The sequence below is a fragment of the Anthonomus grandis genome, chromosome 1 (genome assembly GCF_022605725.1).
Source record: "Anthonomus grandis grandis chromosome 1, icAntGran1.3, whole genome shotgun sequence".
Lineage (NCBI taxonomy): Eukaryota > Metazoa > Arthropoda > Insecta > Coleoptera > Curculionidae > Anthonomus > Anthonomus grandis.
The window spans coordinates 43,937,746-43,957,138 of record NC_065546.1 but is presented as its reverse complement, the minus strand read 5'-3'; the positions used below and the strand labels follow the sequence as shown (position 1 = coordinate 43,957,138).

General features: G+C 32.0%; 1 protein-coding gene and 1 long non-coding RNA gene across 2 annotated transcripts in view; one reads left to right on the top strand and one right to left on the bottom strand.

Moving 5' to 3' along the window:
* LOC126736142 (serum response factor homolog) overlaps nucleotides 1–19,393 on the top strand; it is a 302,580-nt gene that overhangs the window by 183,425 nt on the left and 99,762 nt on the right. The gene's annotated exons all lie outside the window — the stretch shown is intronic.
* Nucleotides 1–19,393, bottom strand: part of LOC126736148 (uncharacterized) — a 53,320-nt gene that overhangs the window by 21,360 nt on the left and 12,567 nt on the right. The window contains exon 2 of the long non-coding RNA XR_007660615.1: nucleotides 10,323–10,774. This is a non-coding gene — a long non-coding RNA (uncharacterized LOC126736148). The remainder of the gene's footprint in view (nucleotides 1–10,322; nucleotides 10,775–19,393) is intronic.

The following is a 19,393-nucleotide window of genomic DNA, read 5'->3' as shown; positions in this document are numbered from 1 at the left end:
AATTTTCCAATTTTCAATTCAATATATAATTTTCTTCATATTTTTCCACTACATATTTTTTTAAATGTGTGGTATTTTGTAACAGGTAAAAAATAAACGCTTTAAAAGTTTCGCTTATTTGCTGACTAATAATATATATTTTGAGAGTAATCAACAAATTTGTCAGAATAAAAAAAGGGCCCTGACAAAAAAGTTAATGAAAAAAAAGCAACTTGGCAACGTAGAATACCTCTATGTTTACAATGCACGTATCCGATGTTGCCACTTTGTGTTGTTTTTCTAGATATTTTTTCGTATCTATGATGCTAGCGCAACCAAAATCTAGAACGCAGCATATGTCGTTTCCCACCAACCTATTTATAGTCCGCGCCCGCTGTTATTTAGTCGATATAATGCCCGGCTCTCCTGAAATTCCCACGGAAGTTTACCATCTCTTTGTTCAGATATTAACAATCAATAACTAAATCGATTAATAGTGGTTATAAACCTCTACAAACAAAAGTTTTTTTGGTAAAAAATTATTGAAGTGCTAGATGTTAAAAAATATAAAGGGTAACTCCTAACGGTTATAAGAAAAAGTGTTTAACATCTAACTCAATAATTTTTAATTAAAAATCTTTCGTTTGTAGAGGTTTGCAATCATCTCAAATCCGCTTAGATATTTATTATATACACATCAAAATGGTCTAAGGAACACTTAGAAAAATAGTTTTTTTTGCCTTATAAATGTTTATATATTTATATTTTCATACGGAATAGATACTACCTTTAATATTAAGATACCAACGAAGTAAAATAAATATTTGGGTACAAAAAATCATGTCAGAACAGCGTTTTTTGCTACTTGCACATTTTGTCGAAATAACGCAGATTATAATTTTTAAAGTCTAACGCAATATCGCATTTTCTGTGGTTCCAACCGAACAATTGTGATTTAGTTTTTATTCAATAAAAATGGAAAGACGACATTTAACTCGAGAGGAAATGCTAAGAACAGTCGGAATGCTTGAGGCAGGAACAAGTCAAAGAGACGTTGCAAGAGCTTTGGATACATCTCCCAGTGTAATTAACCGTTTGTGGACAAGATATAGAGAGGCAAATACCACACCTGCCCAAGACCGTTTTATAACTTTGCAAGCTCAAAGAAATCCCATAGTAACAGCCTCTGTTTTGGTTCAGCAGCTCTCACTAGTGCATAACGTCGAGGTTTCAGGTCAAACTATTAGAAACCGTTTGCATGAGAGAGGACTTCATGCTAGAAGACCCCTAAGGATTCCTCGGTTAACTTTAGGAAATCAAGGTGCAAGATTAACGTGGTTCCAAGAACATCTTAATTGGAATCAAGAAAAATGGGCCACAGTTCTTTTTACCGATGAGTCTCGATTTTCATTTTATCCTGATTCTGGTAGAATTCGTGTCTGGAGAGAGGAAGGAAATGAAAGTCGTTTGCGTCATGCCCGGGAAGTAGTAAGGCAACGTGGTGGATCACTAATGTTTTGGGGTGGCATTCGACTTGACGGAAAAACGAACCTCATTTTTGTGGAAAATACAATGACTGGAATAAGTTATAGGGATAATATACTACTGCCTGTGATTGTTCCATATTTACGCGAAATGGGCCCAAATTCGTTGTTGCAACAAGATAATGCCCCACCACATCGAGCACGGCTTGTACGAATCGCTATTGAGGAAAATCAAATCAATCTTCTACCCTGGCCCTCTACCTCACCGGACTTTAAGAAATTGCAAAAATGCAAATTACTCCGACCATCTGTTTTCAACCATTTTAGTTCAGTAATGCGTTCATATTTTTTAACATCACATATTGACACAAGAATCCTAACTTTTTGTATACGAGATTTACTTTCTTGATCTAAACAAAAACCATCAATATAATCACAATAATTAAAATTGCTAAGTACAAGAGATTTACATAATTCCTTTCTAAGCTTGCGGTTTAAAAATGATTTAGTATTATATAAATTTTTAGATGTTCTTTAAAACGTAAATAAGTATCTGAAATTAGACCCAAATTTTTTATTTTATTCACCATATCAACCTTATATCGATCAAGCAAAATGTTTAAATGATATTTTAAAACATCTACTTGGTTTTTATTACCAAAAAACATAAGAAAAGACTTTAGAGGATTTAACAAAGGTAGAATTTAAAATCAAATTATGTCCCTTCGATAATAAATTAAGAGTCATAAGATCTTCATTTATAAGAGCTTGAGTTTCCACAAACATACCAGCATCAAAAGAACAGTATAACTGAGTGTCATCAGCAAAAGCTTGAACTTTACAATACTTCAATAATCTTAACATATCAGACATATACAGATCGTGTTTTCGTTCGTTACTTATAGGAAACCGCATAGAGGCGAAATTTTACAACGCCGCGCGTGTACGAGTGCCTGCGACAGAGCACCGCCCCGGCCGGCCCGAGGACGGGACTAGTAAACATCTGACTTTCGTGGGAGCTGTTGTCGGCGACAAAATGTCCCAAAATATTACGCGAAAATCCAAGCATTTTTAAAATATTTATGCTATTGCGGGTTTTTACCGACATGACAATGTGTAAAACCCGCATAGAATTGTAATTTTAAAATGTTTAATATGCTGTGTTTTGCATAATAAAAATTAAAGCGTTATTGTAATAAAAAATAAAATATCAACTCTGATAAAAATATAACAAAAAATCAATAATAAAACTCTAATAAACAAACTTAACAACATATCATTTTTTAAATAAAAGGCTCCAATAAACCACCTTCTTTCGCTAAACAAAAACTTAACCTATCGTAAAAGCTATTTCGCACCTCCAAAAGAGTTTCAGGTATAATGGAATTGGCACCTTCGACAATTTTATTTCGCAAATCCTCTAAATTTGTTGGCCTACTAAATTCATGCTTGTAAATGGTCTGCTAAAGGTAACCCCACAGATAAAAGTCATTTGGATACAAATCTGGAGATCTAGGAGGCCATTTAATATCGCCAGTCCCACTAATAAGGCGGTTAGGAAAAGTATTTGTTAAAAATTCTTTTACCCTAGCCACATTATAAGCAAGACAGCCATCTTGCTGAAAATAAACCGATCCCAGGTCTACATCAGGTAGGATTTGAATGGCAGGAAGAACTTGGTTTTGCAGCAACTCAAGGTACTTTTGGGCGTTTAAGGTGCCATCAATAAAAAATGGCCCTATAACATTGTCGCCCAAAATACCTGCCCAAACATTCCATTTTTGAGGATACTGGGTACGAATCTGAAAACTTCTGTGCTCGTTTTCCTGAGACCAATAACGAACAATGGAAGGATTGTGTTTGCCATGTAATGGAAAAGAAGATTCATCAGAAAACAAAATATTTTTTAAAAAATATTCTTTTTCATTTGCCTTTTCCATCATGGTTTCACAAAATTCCATTCTTCGCCACTGGTCTTCAGGAAATATTTCCTGAGTTTTTGAATACTTGAAACATTTGTACCGATATTTTTTCCAGATACGAGCAACAGTTTTATTGCTCATTCCCAGTTCCTCTCCAACACTTCTAGTGGACCGTGTCGAATCAAGTTCTAGGGTACTGCAAACCATTTCTTCCCGCCGTTCTATATCCTGGACCACATCAACAGGTGGTTCTTGGCGTTTTGTGTGGCATTTTTTACAATCTTGAAGATAAAAAGATGTCTCAAAATTTGTAACCACATTTAAAACCGTTTTTGCACAAGGAATCGGTCTATTCTCAAATGTCACTGAAAACAAATCTCTACATTGTACTGCCGAATTGCCTCCATAAAACCATTTAATTAGTTGAACTCTTTCGGAAGGGGTATAAACAGCCATAGTAAAAAAAACACGAAAATAACGCTCAAAAATTATTATGCAACGTGCAGTAACACAGCAAAGTGAGGTGTGCTGACTCCCAGTTCAAAAAATAAAAACGAAAAATTCCGCCGCCTACAAGCCGCAACCAAGCGGTGTTGCCATTATTTTGGGTAATACGTAGCTCACGTAACATGTACGTAACACGATCTGTATATACGAGAAAACGTGATGGTCCCAAAATCGAGCCTTGTGAATTTTTTTTCTTAAACCGCATTGTGCAATAGGAATAATGTTATTAGAAATAAAGTAGTTATACATTTGTGAATAGAAAAAAAAAAAAATTTTTTTGACACCGACCCTGTATGCTGATTATTCTTAAGTCATTAAAAGTTTTGGGATTATCTACTTTTCTCAAAGGCTTGCCAATCGACATTTTTCATACATCTGGAAAGTAGTCAACCTCAAGGCAACAGTTGATAATATGAGTGATATACTTGTCTATAAAGGGACTACAATATTTAAGCAGAAATGGTGATATCTCATCAATAGCAGTTGCATTGGATTTTATATTTTTTAAAATAATACCAACCTTCTCCACTGTAGTTAATTGAAAAGAAAATAAATCATTATTAAACTTGTGAATTTTATAGAAATTTACTCTTTCATTGCAATCAGAAACATTTGGCAAAATAGCTTTTAATTTCATCTGGATCAGAGAGGTTCTGTGGTATTGTATTATATCAGTCAGCCAAGATGCTTTTGGTTTGGTAATCCGTGATTATCGGTACGAAGCATGAGCATTAAAGAGTGTTTTTAGTAAATTATTAAGAGTTTGAATTTTCATATCTATATTACCCTCATAAAGTATGTCATGCCATGGAACGGCATACATATCCCGTAAGAAATCATTAAAATTAAAATTCCGAAGGTTCCTATAATTTATAACCCTTGGCACGCAGGAAACTTTAGAGAGATTTAGTTCAAAAATTATTTATTGGTCAGAAATCAAATCTGCAGGCATAACTCCAGATTTTGTAACAACTAAAGCATTAGATAAAAATATAGCATCAATTAAAGAACTTCTAGATTCAGATATCCTTGTTGGTTGATCTATGATTTGTATCATATTGTAATTTTCAAAAAAGTCAATTAAGACATTAGGCAAAATTTGAAGGTCTATGTTAAAGTCCCATACATACCAAATACATCCAGTTGAATTGAAAATGTGTTAAAAAGTACAAGAAATGGTAATATTTTATTAAAATGTCATATCAAAAATGGTATTAATATACTTAAGAAGGCCGAAAGAAAATTAACAGATCATAACATTGAAATAAAGAAGTTAAACGACCCCAGACTTAAAAATGTTGATTACCAAATAAATAGCACCGATGCCTTAAGAAGCGAGCTGGTGGAAGCATCTATCCGGGAACAAAATAGTTTTACTAAAGAAAATTATGATCTTAAGATTAGATATATTAAACAAAACAAAAGTACACAGAAATGCATAATTTAAAAAAAACTTTTCTGGACAACTAGTCCATAAATTTATGAACATTAACAAACTGTATATTGGATGGCGACGTTGCAAAATATATTAAGATATTAGTGTGCCAAGATGTTTTAAATATCAAGTTTTCTGTGAGTACTGTACCGAGGAACACTCTGTGAAGCAATATCCAATGATCCATAAAGGCTGCATAAATTGTGTTAACACAAACACCAAATTTAATCATGACCATAATGTAAACCGCTCTACAAACGACATGGATTGTCCGTCATTCTTCAAAAAGTTTCAAAAAGTAAAATTGAATATGCGGAATAAAGTGCAAAAACTGACCTGCTACAGGATCTGAATGTCTTAGACATTCTACAAAGTGCGGACTGTGATTTTTTGTCTGAAGAAGTTAATATAGGTACAAAAGTACAGGGATAAGTACATAGATAATAAATATAGTCCATTTAAACATTCGCAGTATAAAGAAAAATTTTAACTGAATGTTAATGTTTCTACAAACGTGTAAATTATAATAATAATAAGAAATGTCTTATATTGCGTAAATTTACAATATTGTGTACAAATTTTATTATTCATCAAAGTAGTTAAAACCAGAAAAGTAAGACGCAGTCTAGGTTAAGACTGACTCAAACTCAGAAAAATCCATATCACAGGTTCAATAATAGATATTGCTTAAACTCCAGTTTAAAAGATTTTTGGTTAAGTTTGTTTAATAGGCAATGAGTTTGTATAGCTCAATGGTATTAAAAGTAAATGAGCGCTGAAAGTAGCAGTCCGATAATGAGGCATTGTTATTCTACTAGAGCATTTAATATCTCTGGCGTGAATATTGAAGCGTGTTATAAATTTAGATTTAGAGGCTAGTGAAAACGACAGGTTTAAAAGAACCCTAAACAAAAAGTTACGCATATGCAATTCCCTACGCCTGTTTATTCTCAACCAATTAGGTTGTTTAAAAATATGAGAAATGTGATCACCTTTTCGTAATCCAAATACTATCTATGAGCAGGTATTTTGTATTAGATTTTTATGGATGACGTCTAAGCACGGAGCATAAATAAAATCACAATAAATGAAATTGAACATGACGAAAGATTCACAAGCATCCAGATTATTGTATAAAATTTTCAATAATGAAAATGACTGTTGAATTATTAGTCTTACTTAATCCCGAAATCTAAATTCAATATCCGGAACAACATCCAAATTCTTTACACTAACAACCTTAGTAAGAAATACACTATCCACTTTAATATCCATATTTATTTTAAGAAAATCTCTCATAGGACCAAATATCGTAATATTAGATTTCAAAGGGTTAAGTTAAAGGTTATGTTCAAATGAGAGTTGCTTAAGACGACTTATATCCTGATTCAATAAATAAGATGCATTTAAATAATCCTGATGCTGAAAATTAATATAAACTTGAGTGTTCTGCAAAAGCTTGGAATTTGCAATAATTTAAATACTTAAGTATATTAGAAGTGTAGATAATAAACAACAAGGGCCTCAGAATAGAACCTTGAAGCATTCAAAAGAATTATTTGAAAATATTTTTTGATATTCAACTATTGAGCTCGACTGACAGATTCAAAAATCCGTAATATTTAAGTTTTGCTAATAATAGATCGTGATTGATCCTATCGAATGCTTTCGAAAAGTCTAAGAGTACAAGTGCCGTTGAGAATTTCTTATTTATTAAGGTCATTATGTCATTAGTGACGGTGGCAAGGGCAACTCCATTACTTAAGTCCTTTCGAAAGCCATATTGATTTTCTGGAATAATTTAATTAACATTTCAATATGCAATCAGCTAGTTAGGTAAATGATATCTGAAACGGGCAATACTTATTACTCTCAGGTTACTTTTGGTTAAGGTTTATCTATCGAGATCTTCCACTGATTGGGAAAGTAATTCGGTTCTTTACCGGAATTATGTGAGTGATAAAAACATCCAAAAATGGAGTGCAATACTTTAACATTTTGGCATTAATTCCATCCATATCTGATGCATTGGTACCAATACTATGAATTATTTTATTAATTTCATTAACAAAAGTTAAATTAAAAAAGCAATGAGAAGTATTTTGCAAAAATTCACTAAAAAATGTTCTTATATCATTAGGATCAATTAAGTTATTGGGACCGTTTAAGCCCTTTTTTAGACAAACATTAAAAGATCTTTTATCAACACACATTAAAGGGTCTTTCAAGTTTTTTGCAAGACATACATTATTTAAATATTGTCTTTTTTCCATTCTTATCATCGATAGTGTAAGATTTCTAAGCCGTTTATAGTGGTCCAATGCATGTATATTACTGGTTCTCTTAAAATATCGCAATGCTGCATCCTTTTGCCTCATAAAAACTTTAATTTTTAATGTCAACCATGATGCCCAAGTTTTACTTATTCTTGACCTTTTAAATGGAGCATGTGTATAAAATATAAAGAAGCTGCAAATAATGAAATCTTATTATCTATATTAAATATCAACAAAATTTATTGATTGAAGATCGGTATAAAAAGGATTAGCATTAAATTTTTTTAAATTTCTTTAAAAACCTTTATAGATTTTTAGCTTACAGTGAACCAAACAATGATCCGAACACCCTCCAACGAGACAGTGCCTGTATACAGGGTGTGCTCTTTCAAATAGTCAAAAATGCTACAGTATATACAAGAACCATAAAAACGTAATTTGAGATAAGACATTGATGGTCGGAAGTGCCTCGTTTCCAAAATACAGGGTGTTGAAATTTTTCAAAAAATTCGTGTTTTTTTCCCACTGTATTTAAAACGCTTTAAACAATTTAAATGAATTTTTAGGTTTTAAATGATAGGTGGTGAAGCAACTTTTTGAGGAATTGCAAGTAATTTGACTTGTTCAGGGGCGGACTTACAGCACATTTTTGGACATTATATAAAAAAACAGGTACACCACTGTTTTTTTGAAAAAAAAATGTCTGAATATTTTCTTTATTTCTAACAAAACACAGCCCTTGCATTTTTGCAGTCCGACACAATGTTTTGATGCAAAAAAATAAAATATATACCAGTGTTCTTTATTTTATTTTTTTTTTTTATTTCCCGAATATTTTAGGCAGTTTTACCATGAAAAATTCCATCTGCATCAAAATCTTCATAAAATAAATAATAATAATACTAAAGTGTGTACATGTTTTTGTTATGTTTAATGTCGGTGCATATCTATCTATCGTATTTTTACGGTATGGGAGTCACTTTTTTCAGGAGATCGGATCAGAAGTCAATTTATGCAGAAGATCGAGATACCATACCCAATTGCAAATAATGTTGTCAGACATAATATTAGAGATCAGAGAGAACTCTGGTTCCAGCACTGTGGCTGACCAGCCGCTCGTACTGTAAGGGCTTTCTTAGATCAGAACTATAACAACGGGTGGATTGATAGAGGTGGTTGGCCAGCAAGGTCACCTGATCTGACACCTCGTAGACTTTTTTGTCTAGGGCGCCATGGAACAGTTTATCTACACAACACTTGTAACTAACAGAGAAGACCTAGTTGCTAGAGTTGTGGTGGCTGAGGACTTTCTGAGAAACGGTCCAGGGGCCTTTGCTCGCGTACATCTTGGGTCAACAGGTGCAGAAGAAAATGTGTGGAAATGCATAGAGGACACTTTGAGCATTTGGTTTGAATTGTTTAAATTATTTTTTATTGTTTAAATTGTTCTTTTTATGTTGTTTTCTATTTTTTTATTAAAATTGTTAATTTTTTTTGTTAAATAATGTAAATTAAAATTTTCGTCGTGACAAAAAAGTTTTGAAGGATCTTTGTATGGATTTTATTTTTTTGTGCAAAAACGGTACGTTGGAGCGTAAAAATGCAAGGGATTTGTTTTGTTAAAAATGAACAAAATATAAAAAAGAAAAATTGTTTTTCAAAAAACAGTGACGAAATCTATAAACGTTTTTAATACAGATGAAAAAAAAATTTTTTTTAAATTTTTTCGATTTAAAAAAAAAATTTAATACCACGTATTTTGAAAACAGCGCATTTAAATAAAGAAACAAAGCATTTAAAAGGGGACACCTCGTATTTGACTAAAATAACATCAGTCACAAATATAGGGTCAAGTAGTGATGTAGAGTTATACCTGATATACGAGTATATTGATATAAAATTTGAATTAAATTAAAATCTTTAAATTTTTAATAAAGCAAAATAAAGAATATTTCTTTGTGCCTTTTTTTTTTTAAACAATTATTACCTTTTCAAATAACTTTCAGATTTTTAGGATTCTTGTAATTTATTCATTACCTACCAATTATACTTCAGCCTCTAGTTTTATGTAATACAAAAAATTTAAATATAGAAAATTTATCATAATACACAATTATTTAATATTAAAAAAAACTGTAACCCCATATCTACTCGACGAAACTTTTAAACTGCATGCACGATACTGGCTTATCATATTAATTAATTGGGCCGAATTTTACGACCCTGTAGTAATTAAGGCGATATAGGACGTCTCTTTTAATGTTGGTAAAACCGACCTGCCGTATCATTTTGCTCACATAGAAAAAAGCAAAGACTCATCCTATATTTATATTACTTTGAATAAATAATGAGGCATTTTGGTCTTACGGAAAAAGAAATAGGCTACAGAAATGCTTGGTTTAATTCGTATGAACTAAGCGCAATCTTTGCCGTACGTACCCTGTATATCACGACAAAGGATAACCGGAAGAATTAAAACTTATTTAATGATTTTTCTGAAATTATTTGTGTTGGCGATCCTGATTGAAAAAAATTTACAATTTGCATGGTTAATTTAAGCTAATTGGGCGCCCACTTAACATGATAATTATGGAAAAAATTCTTGCCTCATGAGTGGGTGAATAATAATAATTACGCAATAAGTTTAGCAAGATTCTTCGACTACCACACCTGAATCGCTAAAATACCTTGCACCAGTAACCCTACTTACAATACATACCCCAAAAGTACCATAATCATCTTCAGGTACCATCGCTAATCATCCGTGACAATCTTCTTAGGAGCCGTCGCCGCACTGTATAGCCGCAATGACCGACTTCTTCTTCTCTCTTCTTCTTCTTCTTCTTCTTCTTCTGCATCTCTTTCTCGTGGGTACCACTTGCAACAAACGACGCGAGGGGGGTCCTCGGGGGGGAAACCACGCACCTGTTCACTTTTGCCACCCTTCCCAGCACTTCGGCGTGTCTAATCGGGATGTTTCTTTCGTCAATCGGTTCATTCTGACGTCGGTAATGTGTGTTTAAAAGTAGGGGATGGTGCGGGGACGTTTCGGGGTTGAAAATGGGGTTTTTGGGGCCATATGCGCGTGCGAGGCATCGAGGTCAAGCCCCGCGACGACGAGCGGCGAGAGTTTTCCGAACGTCGTGCTCGCCACGGTTCTGCTGCGGGTTCCTGAAATTGATCGAAGGAGAGAATGTTTTTAGGTGTGCGTGACGTAATCGCTATTATTGACTTTTATTTGATGTGACGGGGTCAGTTACGGTTATTAATACTTATTGATTAATTGCATCGAGCAAGAGTGTTTGCAATTTTTTACCAGCCCAATTTTGTTATTGCATTTTTGGAATACCGGTACAATTCTAAACATTTTTTATGTAGCATATCCTATGCCTAAGTCCAAGCGTTTTGGAGTTATTTTTATTCAAAATTTGAAAATTGATTGGCTACGGTAGTCGAGTTAGAATCAGGAAGTTTGTGAGTTATTTAATCATAAATACCCCAATCGTTCAAAAATAAGATTAAAAAATAGACAACCTAATAATCAGTATGGATATAAAAAAGGATATATACCAGAAAGAGTCTTATACCAGAAAATATTGCAGAATCTATTATTTTATTATATTGCGTAAGAGAAGTTTTCATAAGAAATGCTCAGAATGAAATAGTTGGCTCTAGATTTGTACATATGGTTTACCCCGAGTATACTAGCGACTTACACACCTTATAATGTAAATATAGTTTAGTACAGTACGCGGATGATTTTTATATATACAGTATTGACAAAAATACGATCAATGTTTGAACAGTTTGTGTGACATGTTTAATATTATTAGGAATAATGGTCATAAATGGTTTTGAAATATCTATTAAAAAGTCAGGTGTATGTATCTTTACACGTCACAATATTCCCAAAATAATATATGTTTATTTAATAAATGATATTAGATTACCTTGTGTAAAAGCAGTTAAATATCTAGGCATAATTTTAGAGAACAAGTTAACGGAATCATTTCTAAATGTGAACGAGGATTAAATTTTCAAAGATATCAGAGTCTTAGTTTTCTTTAAGAGTTACATAAAATCAATTATTGACTATGGATTCTATCTTTATGGTTCTGCTTTCAATAATTTGTTATAGAAAATAGATATCATACAATATAAAGCTCTGTGCATTAGTTTAAATGCTATGCGCACTACCCCCACACAGGCCCTTTTATTTGAAGCATTGGAGCCTCCTCATTATTTGCGCAGAAGCATGCTTAGGGCTAAGTTACTTATCAAACACAAATTCTTAAATACAGATCTTCTATACAAGGTAAACAAATTAAACATTCAAGATTTAACAAATAAGTAATGGATACATAAAAACTCCCCTTCATTTTGTAAGATTTTTCGGGCGATACAACCAATATTAGATCTAATAGTACCCTTTGAATTAACTTAATTAAATTTGTTTTTTGAATTGAAATATCTTTCGTTTACTGAAAGCTCCATATTAAATAAAAACATATTTAAATTAGAATTATCACAACAGGATATATATACAGATGCAACAAAGAGTGAAGAGGGCAATGGAGCAGCAATATACGTCCCTGACTCAGACATTCAATACCAATTTAAAATTGATAAAAACTGTAGCATATTTACTTCTGACGTAATTGCCATTAGAGAGGCACCTTAACTTGCCTTACAAGGCAATAACAAAAACTGTGTTATACTATGGGACTCCATGTGTTCTTTAAGGCATTGAAGGGAGGTATGGTTGGTCTTATAAAGTTAAACCCATAATATGGGAAATTAAAAGACTTATACGTCGTTTATCCTTTTTTAACAAAAAAGTAACATTTATACTGGGTACTGGTATTAAAGGTAATAAGCTGGTAGATTTGTTAGCCAAAAATACTATTGCCGCCGGCAACTACATACCTGATCTTCATTGTCTTACTGATATAAACGCAATAATTAGGTAAAATAGAAATGTTAAATCGAATGATATTTGGGAAAATATTTGCAAAGAATCGCCAACAAGTTATTGCAAATTAATTCCAAAAATACTGTGCACAAATTGTAATGTTACATGTGACCTAAATCAGATATTTTTTGAATGTCAAAAATATACTCAAGAAATCGAGATGCTAGTGGTTAATTTACGCGTGGAATGTAAAGTGGCTAGTCCATCTAATATTATGCATTTATTGGCACTAGAAAATGTTAAAATATTTAATTATCTAATTACCTTCCTTAGAAATGTAAGACTTAGTATTTACTTTAGATTTTTAATTAAAATAGTTATCCTAGTTCCAAGTCTCATTCCCTTATGTTTCCGTGGTCAATATCCCTTGTATTGAATTAAGTCGCCCTGACAGACCCCAGCGGCGTGAAGTGTGTCTCACTGTCTTAAATGTTTTAGGATAGGATAATATAGCTAAGAACCATCCTATAAATCAAATATATCTAGATATTGAAAAAAAATCAATAATTTAAAAAGCAATATAATAAATTAATGAAATTTTCAAAAATTATAATAAATACAAGGTTGCAGATTGAAGCAATAGCATAATTTGCATAAAGGATGAAAAACATTGTTGAGTCAATTATCAGAGTAGTTAGAAATATGCGATACGTTAATACTGGCAAATTAAATAAAATACTAAAACTGTAACTGGCTGCATGGTTAAATGCCAGATGCCACCAACAAAAAATCATTCGCCAATATCGCAATCGACAATTTTTATATTTATTTATTTAGTAATGACGTGATACCCCATTACATAAGTTAACAATATAATAACAGCATTCTACATAACTTATAGTTATCCAAGATAAGCATCATAAGTAGTAATCCAAAAACCCAAAAATAATCCTGTGTCGTATAACCAAAACAAATCTAATTACAAAAATATGTAATATATAAACCGAGATATACTTAAACGTTTCAACCATTAAAAAAAAATAACAGAACTGACCAATTGCTTCTTAAATAAAATCACTGACAGGCCAAACTCTTCAATGTTGCAACGATTTATGAGTTTACAGTAACGATCTATTATAGAATTTTGACTATAGATAATTCGGTCAAACGGAATACGGAAAGATTGAAAGACAAATTCAAAAGACTTTTATTACCACTTAAACATTGTACACAAAAAATTACATTTTTCTTCCCTATTACAAGAATTTACATAATGCTAAGAGTAATGCGGACTGAACTGCGATTATCGTTAAAGCATACTAACCTAATTACAAATAATTAGCCTAATTTACCTAATAAATTATTTAGAAAATAAGTTATTAAACCCTATAAAAGCTAAAAACCAAAAAATAAAGGGTAATAATTGACTATATCAATTACATTAGTATACCATTTGTGTAATAGGCAGGGAGGAGGAAGGGCAGCAAAAAACACGAGCAGATGCCGGAAAACCAGGGCAACACGACGCAAAAATGAATAGGTATTCCAAAATGAACCATTTAAAATTTTATTTTTATAGATATAGATATCCTAGTTGATAAATCTATGCAAGTAAATTTATGCATTCCAACAAGCTGCTACAATCAATATGACCAATTATTAGCTTATGTACGAACATCATACCTGACATATTTCGCCTACGTTCCAACGTAATCATCAAATGTAAACGACTCAATTAATGCATAATCATGATCAGCAATAAACAAATCCATCCTGAATCTTACAAATTTACGTTGAATTATTTGCACAGTCAAGTTGCGTACTGCTGATAAGGTTTCAGATGTTCATTCAACGATAGGCTCTTATGAAAACTGACCCCTAAGTCTCTTACTTTGGTTACATATTTTAACTGTTACCCACTTAGAACATTTACGGCCGTTTGCACCACTTCTCTTTAAATTTGCGGCACAACTAAGCAGAACTTAGGGTTGACCATAACCTTTCTTGACGTTGCACGAGTGACTTAAATTTTTTTAAACTAAGTATTGGAAACGCTTGGCAACATCGTGAATAATCGACTGATTTTTTGGCAGTATTTGCTACAAATTTGTGCGACCACTAAAATTGGTACGTAAGATTGAAAGTAAGATTGGTATCTGATCATATGTTATTACAAAAAATGCTTTATGTTTTATTAAAAAGGAACAGTATTAGTTGCCATTTCTACATAAGCATCATGGCATCAGAGATGTTGCAAGCAAACTAACTGCCCACAGTTCCACGAAAATGCTTATTCTAGCCTTTCAATGTTCTACGTCAATATGATAATAGTATCAAGTAGTGATGATCGAGTATAAGTTTAGTCAATTCGTTTATGTACAAGATGTTCCTAGATGCGGTCGTCCTTAAGTTGATGAAAACAAGCAGTAGCATCTAGGCAGGTAGCAAAGGACATGGATCTTGATAAAACAAGTATTCTTAAAATACTACATACGAATAAATGTCACCCTTATAAGACGCCACTCTTCAAAGGAGACTTTGAGAGGCGCCTTGAATTTTGTGAGCTTATATGAGAAATATGTGTTTGGAGAATCCAAATTTAGTCAAAATAGTTATTAATGTAACAAGTGTGTAAAATAAGCATTTTTGATGAATGGGAAACTTGTCAATTCCCATGATTACGGTAAAAAAAAGTCAAAACATTTGTTGACAAATTATAAATTAAACGTCAAGTTACTTTTTACGCAATAGTGCGTAAAAAATTTAATGGATGAGAGATACCTGAGTTTTCTAGAAGAGGAACTTCCAGTTGTTCCAGCTCTGGCTTCCCTTTTTTCTGAGATAAAACGTCCAAATTTGTCATACCATAACATCTGGTACCAACAAGATGGTGCTTCCTCCATTTTGCTGTGGAAGTTTGAACTTATTTGCACAACACTTCCCAAACAGGAAGGAGCGGTTTTATTGAGTGGCCACCAAGATCACCCGATGTAACACCTCTAGATTACACCTTTGCACACAATAACACCTTTTTATGGGGATACCTTAGAGGAAAGGTATTTAAAAGCCAACCAGCAAATCTAGATAATTTAACACTCTGAAATCGTACGAAGTACACAGCAGGAATTTGTAGGTCGATTAGGCTATTATCAGTTGACTAACGGAGGACATTTCGAACATTTGCTGAAATAAATTTATTTCTAAGTTTACGAAGCTTTTGATAGAATAAAACGTTTTAAAAATTATACTTTTTCTTTTTCTTCATAACTTTTTTAAATTTTGAATGAGAATAAGTTCAAAACACTTGGACTTAGGTATAACTCATGCTATATGAAAAATATTTAGAATTATCAGGACAATCCAAAAATGCAATAAAAAAATTGGGTTTTAGTTTGAAAAAAACAAATGTTCGCAAAAGTTTTTTTTAGACACCCTGTATATTTTTTTGCGCAAAATATGCTTCGAAAAAAAATATATAATTGACGGATACAAGTTTTAAGAGTTATGCATGAGCAACATTTTTGATTGTTTTTAAAGTGTTGAGTCCGATGATGATGAGAAATAAAGAAAGAAAAAAACATTATCACAGATATACAATATTCGACATAATTTTATTTAATAAAAGAGGAAAACAGGAGTGCAACCTGATTTTAAGAAAACCGCTCCACAGTAACGTCTTGGCAAGGAGTTACGTGTGATGCATCCTTGGAAATACACTTATCGACAAAAGTGTTGCACCCCCACTATTTTATCAACTTAAAATGAAATAAAAATATTGCCATTATACATTTGAAAGCGTTAGGGAATTTCTACAAAAAAAAATCAGCAAACATAAACATTCTATAAATATTTTTTGATTATTTACAAACTTTTATCAGCAAGGCATTTTTGCTGTTAATCGGTGTTAAAAGTCTATATATTTTAACTTAAAAAATTGAAATATTTTTGAAATATATTTTGCCTTTGTTAAAAGTAAATAACAGTGACAAAAATGCCTTGAGCTAAAATTTTGGCGGTTACAAGGGCACATATTATTACTTTACACCAAGAAGGTTTATTGCGGCATCAGATTGCTGCTCGTTTAAATATTGTTAGGAATACTGTTAGTAAAACGATTCAAAGATTTGAAGAAACTGGCGATGATGCTTCGCGACCTAGAAGTGGTCGAAAACGAGTTACCAGTGAGCAAGAAGATCGCTGTTTTACTCAATATGCATGTAGAAACCGCCCAATTGTAATTAGAGCGCTAAAATTCTGATTTCAACGCACGTACAATCATGTTTTATCAATTTGTACGATTGATAGAGCGACGATTACCATCAGGAAGTTTGGAGGAGACAGCATCGTCTTAATACTGCCGCAATTCAAAATCTGCTAGACTCTGCTTGTCAAATACTGCCTAGTTAAAAAGTCCGTATCTGACATTTTTATCGAAATTAAAATTTTAATATTTTAGAATTTAGCATGGAAAAAAACAATCAAAAATAGTCATTTTTCACATTCTTTAATTTAGGTCATCTTTTACTCTAGTAAACGAGTTTTATCTATAAAAACACCGTATCTAGTAAACTCAATAGTAAAAAGACCGTATTTTTTTAAATAATGTCAATATTACTTGACATAAAGACCGGATTCATAAAAGATACGGTCTTTATATCATAAAATGCTTCACTTCTATGCTCCCGCCAAAAGCGTATTTTGGATACGGTGCTTATATCAATTAAGGAACAAATCTATTTTTTATTTGACGTATGCCTCGCGTTTTTTAAATGCATAAGAAAGAGGTGCTTTCATTGTCTCTCTGGATATTATTTTATTTGCGCTTCTATCATAGAATCCAGGTGCAAATGGATGGTATTACAAGCTATGGAAATTTTCAAAAAAGTGTCATTTACTAAAATTGGCCCTGTAAAAAAAAATAATGAATTTAAGACAATTTATACATTTTCGGAAAGGGAATTTAACAGGCTTTCATGTGAAATTAATAAGTACAGAGTGTTACGTTTAAAATTTTTGAGAAATCGGTCTTTGAAGATCATCAATTTTTTTCCTCCAATTTCAGGTAAATTTTGAAACTTAGCAACAATGTCAAAAAAAACTTTAAAAATATTGATGAAGTTCTGTAAAAACCGCACATTGTTGTCATTTTCCGTTCTCGACTTATAAGCAGTTAAAATGTAGATGGAAATCCTGTATATTAGCAGATAGTTTTTATCATTTGGCAGAAAAGGGCTTAAAAGAAAACCCTAAAGTCCACGACTTTCAGGATTTTTCAAATGTAGTCCAGAATTGCACAAAACACAATTCTATAAATGTCAAAGAACTAAATTTTGCAGATTTTAAACACTGGCCAAATTTTACTACTAACATTAGCTCAATCGTCCACTTTTAAAAGACATTATTTTAATAGAAGCAAGAAGAGGATCCACTCACTTAGTTTACAAAAAAGACTTTAAGGAACTGGAATTCAAGGAACTTCAGTTATCCTTTAAAAATTTTTTTTTGATTTCTTTGAAAAAAGAAGATTTTGACCAACTTGTTTGGAATAGTTTATTCAAAAGCAATGCGCAGGACCTAATTAACAATATTGAGGATGACTAAATATCTTTTGTTGAAATTTTTTATTATATATTAAATTTTCTTTTAGCATACCTAAATCATTTATTTTTAGTTTTTATTTTGTAAATTTTTTATAAAACGTTCAAAATAATTGTGTCTTTTAGTTTCATCGTAACAGATCTTAGATCGTAGACATTTCCTCTTTTTATTCCATTTAAAGTAATATCATAAGTAGTGAATTTCCACAATATAATAATAAGGTCTTTATAATAATAATAATAATAATATAATATAATAATAATAAGGTCTTTATCGCTAGTAAATTGGATTATTAATATACAAACTCCAACCGCATGTTCACATACGGTTTTTTTGGCTTGTACAAAAATATTTATGTAAGACTAGATGAATTGGATGTACCTATCATGTTTTTTAGAATAACTTGAAAAATACGTTAGTTATACAGGAAATTTTTGTTTAAGTATGTACATAGGTTATTGAAAAACATTTATTAACACGTTCAATCTAACTGTCATGAAGCTTTCAAAAATACACAGTAACTATATTTTTTGGTCAGGAATTTCAATTATGATTTTCTCGAAACCTACATTTTGGCAGAAACGGTCTTTTTCATAAGGACGGCAGAATACGGCTCTTAAAGTTGCTCCATATCAAAACGGTAGTGAAGTATTTTGGGGGGAAGACTTTTACAATGGAAGAACAGAACTCATTCACGGTCCACAAATAATGAACGTACATTTTTACTTAAAAATGTCATCATATTTAATATTTATCCTTTAAGGCAAGAAATTAATTAGAGATAGTTCAAATTGCACTAAATAAAGCTGAAGTTACCAAATTAGATTGGCTGCAGAATAAAAGAACAGAACAAAAATCAAATGATAAAAGAATCATGTATACCATCTTCTTTGGTAATTAATTTAGAGCTATGATTATTATAGTCGAACTTGAAAAGTGAGTGCTCAGTTGGTTATAAGATTTGACCAGTTGAATTTTGTTTCATTGACTAAACCAAGCTTGTTTTGCTGGAAATATTTTGTTTCAATTTCGCCACAGGCAACGGCTCCGTTACACCATGTAAATCAAAGAAAGTTTTTTCAACATAACAAAAAATTGATACACCTTTCATTATGTTGGACTCTCATTATAATAATTAATGGTGGGGTTCGAGTGCGTTTTTTTTTCCTGAATCTCTCCGAGCGATTTACATTGGCAATTTCTCAGTGGAATACCTAATGAAATGATCATACATTTTAGGTAAATAAACGGGTACCTTTCCGCGATCCGTGACGAAAATT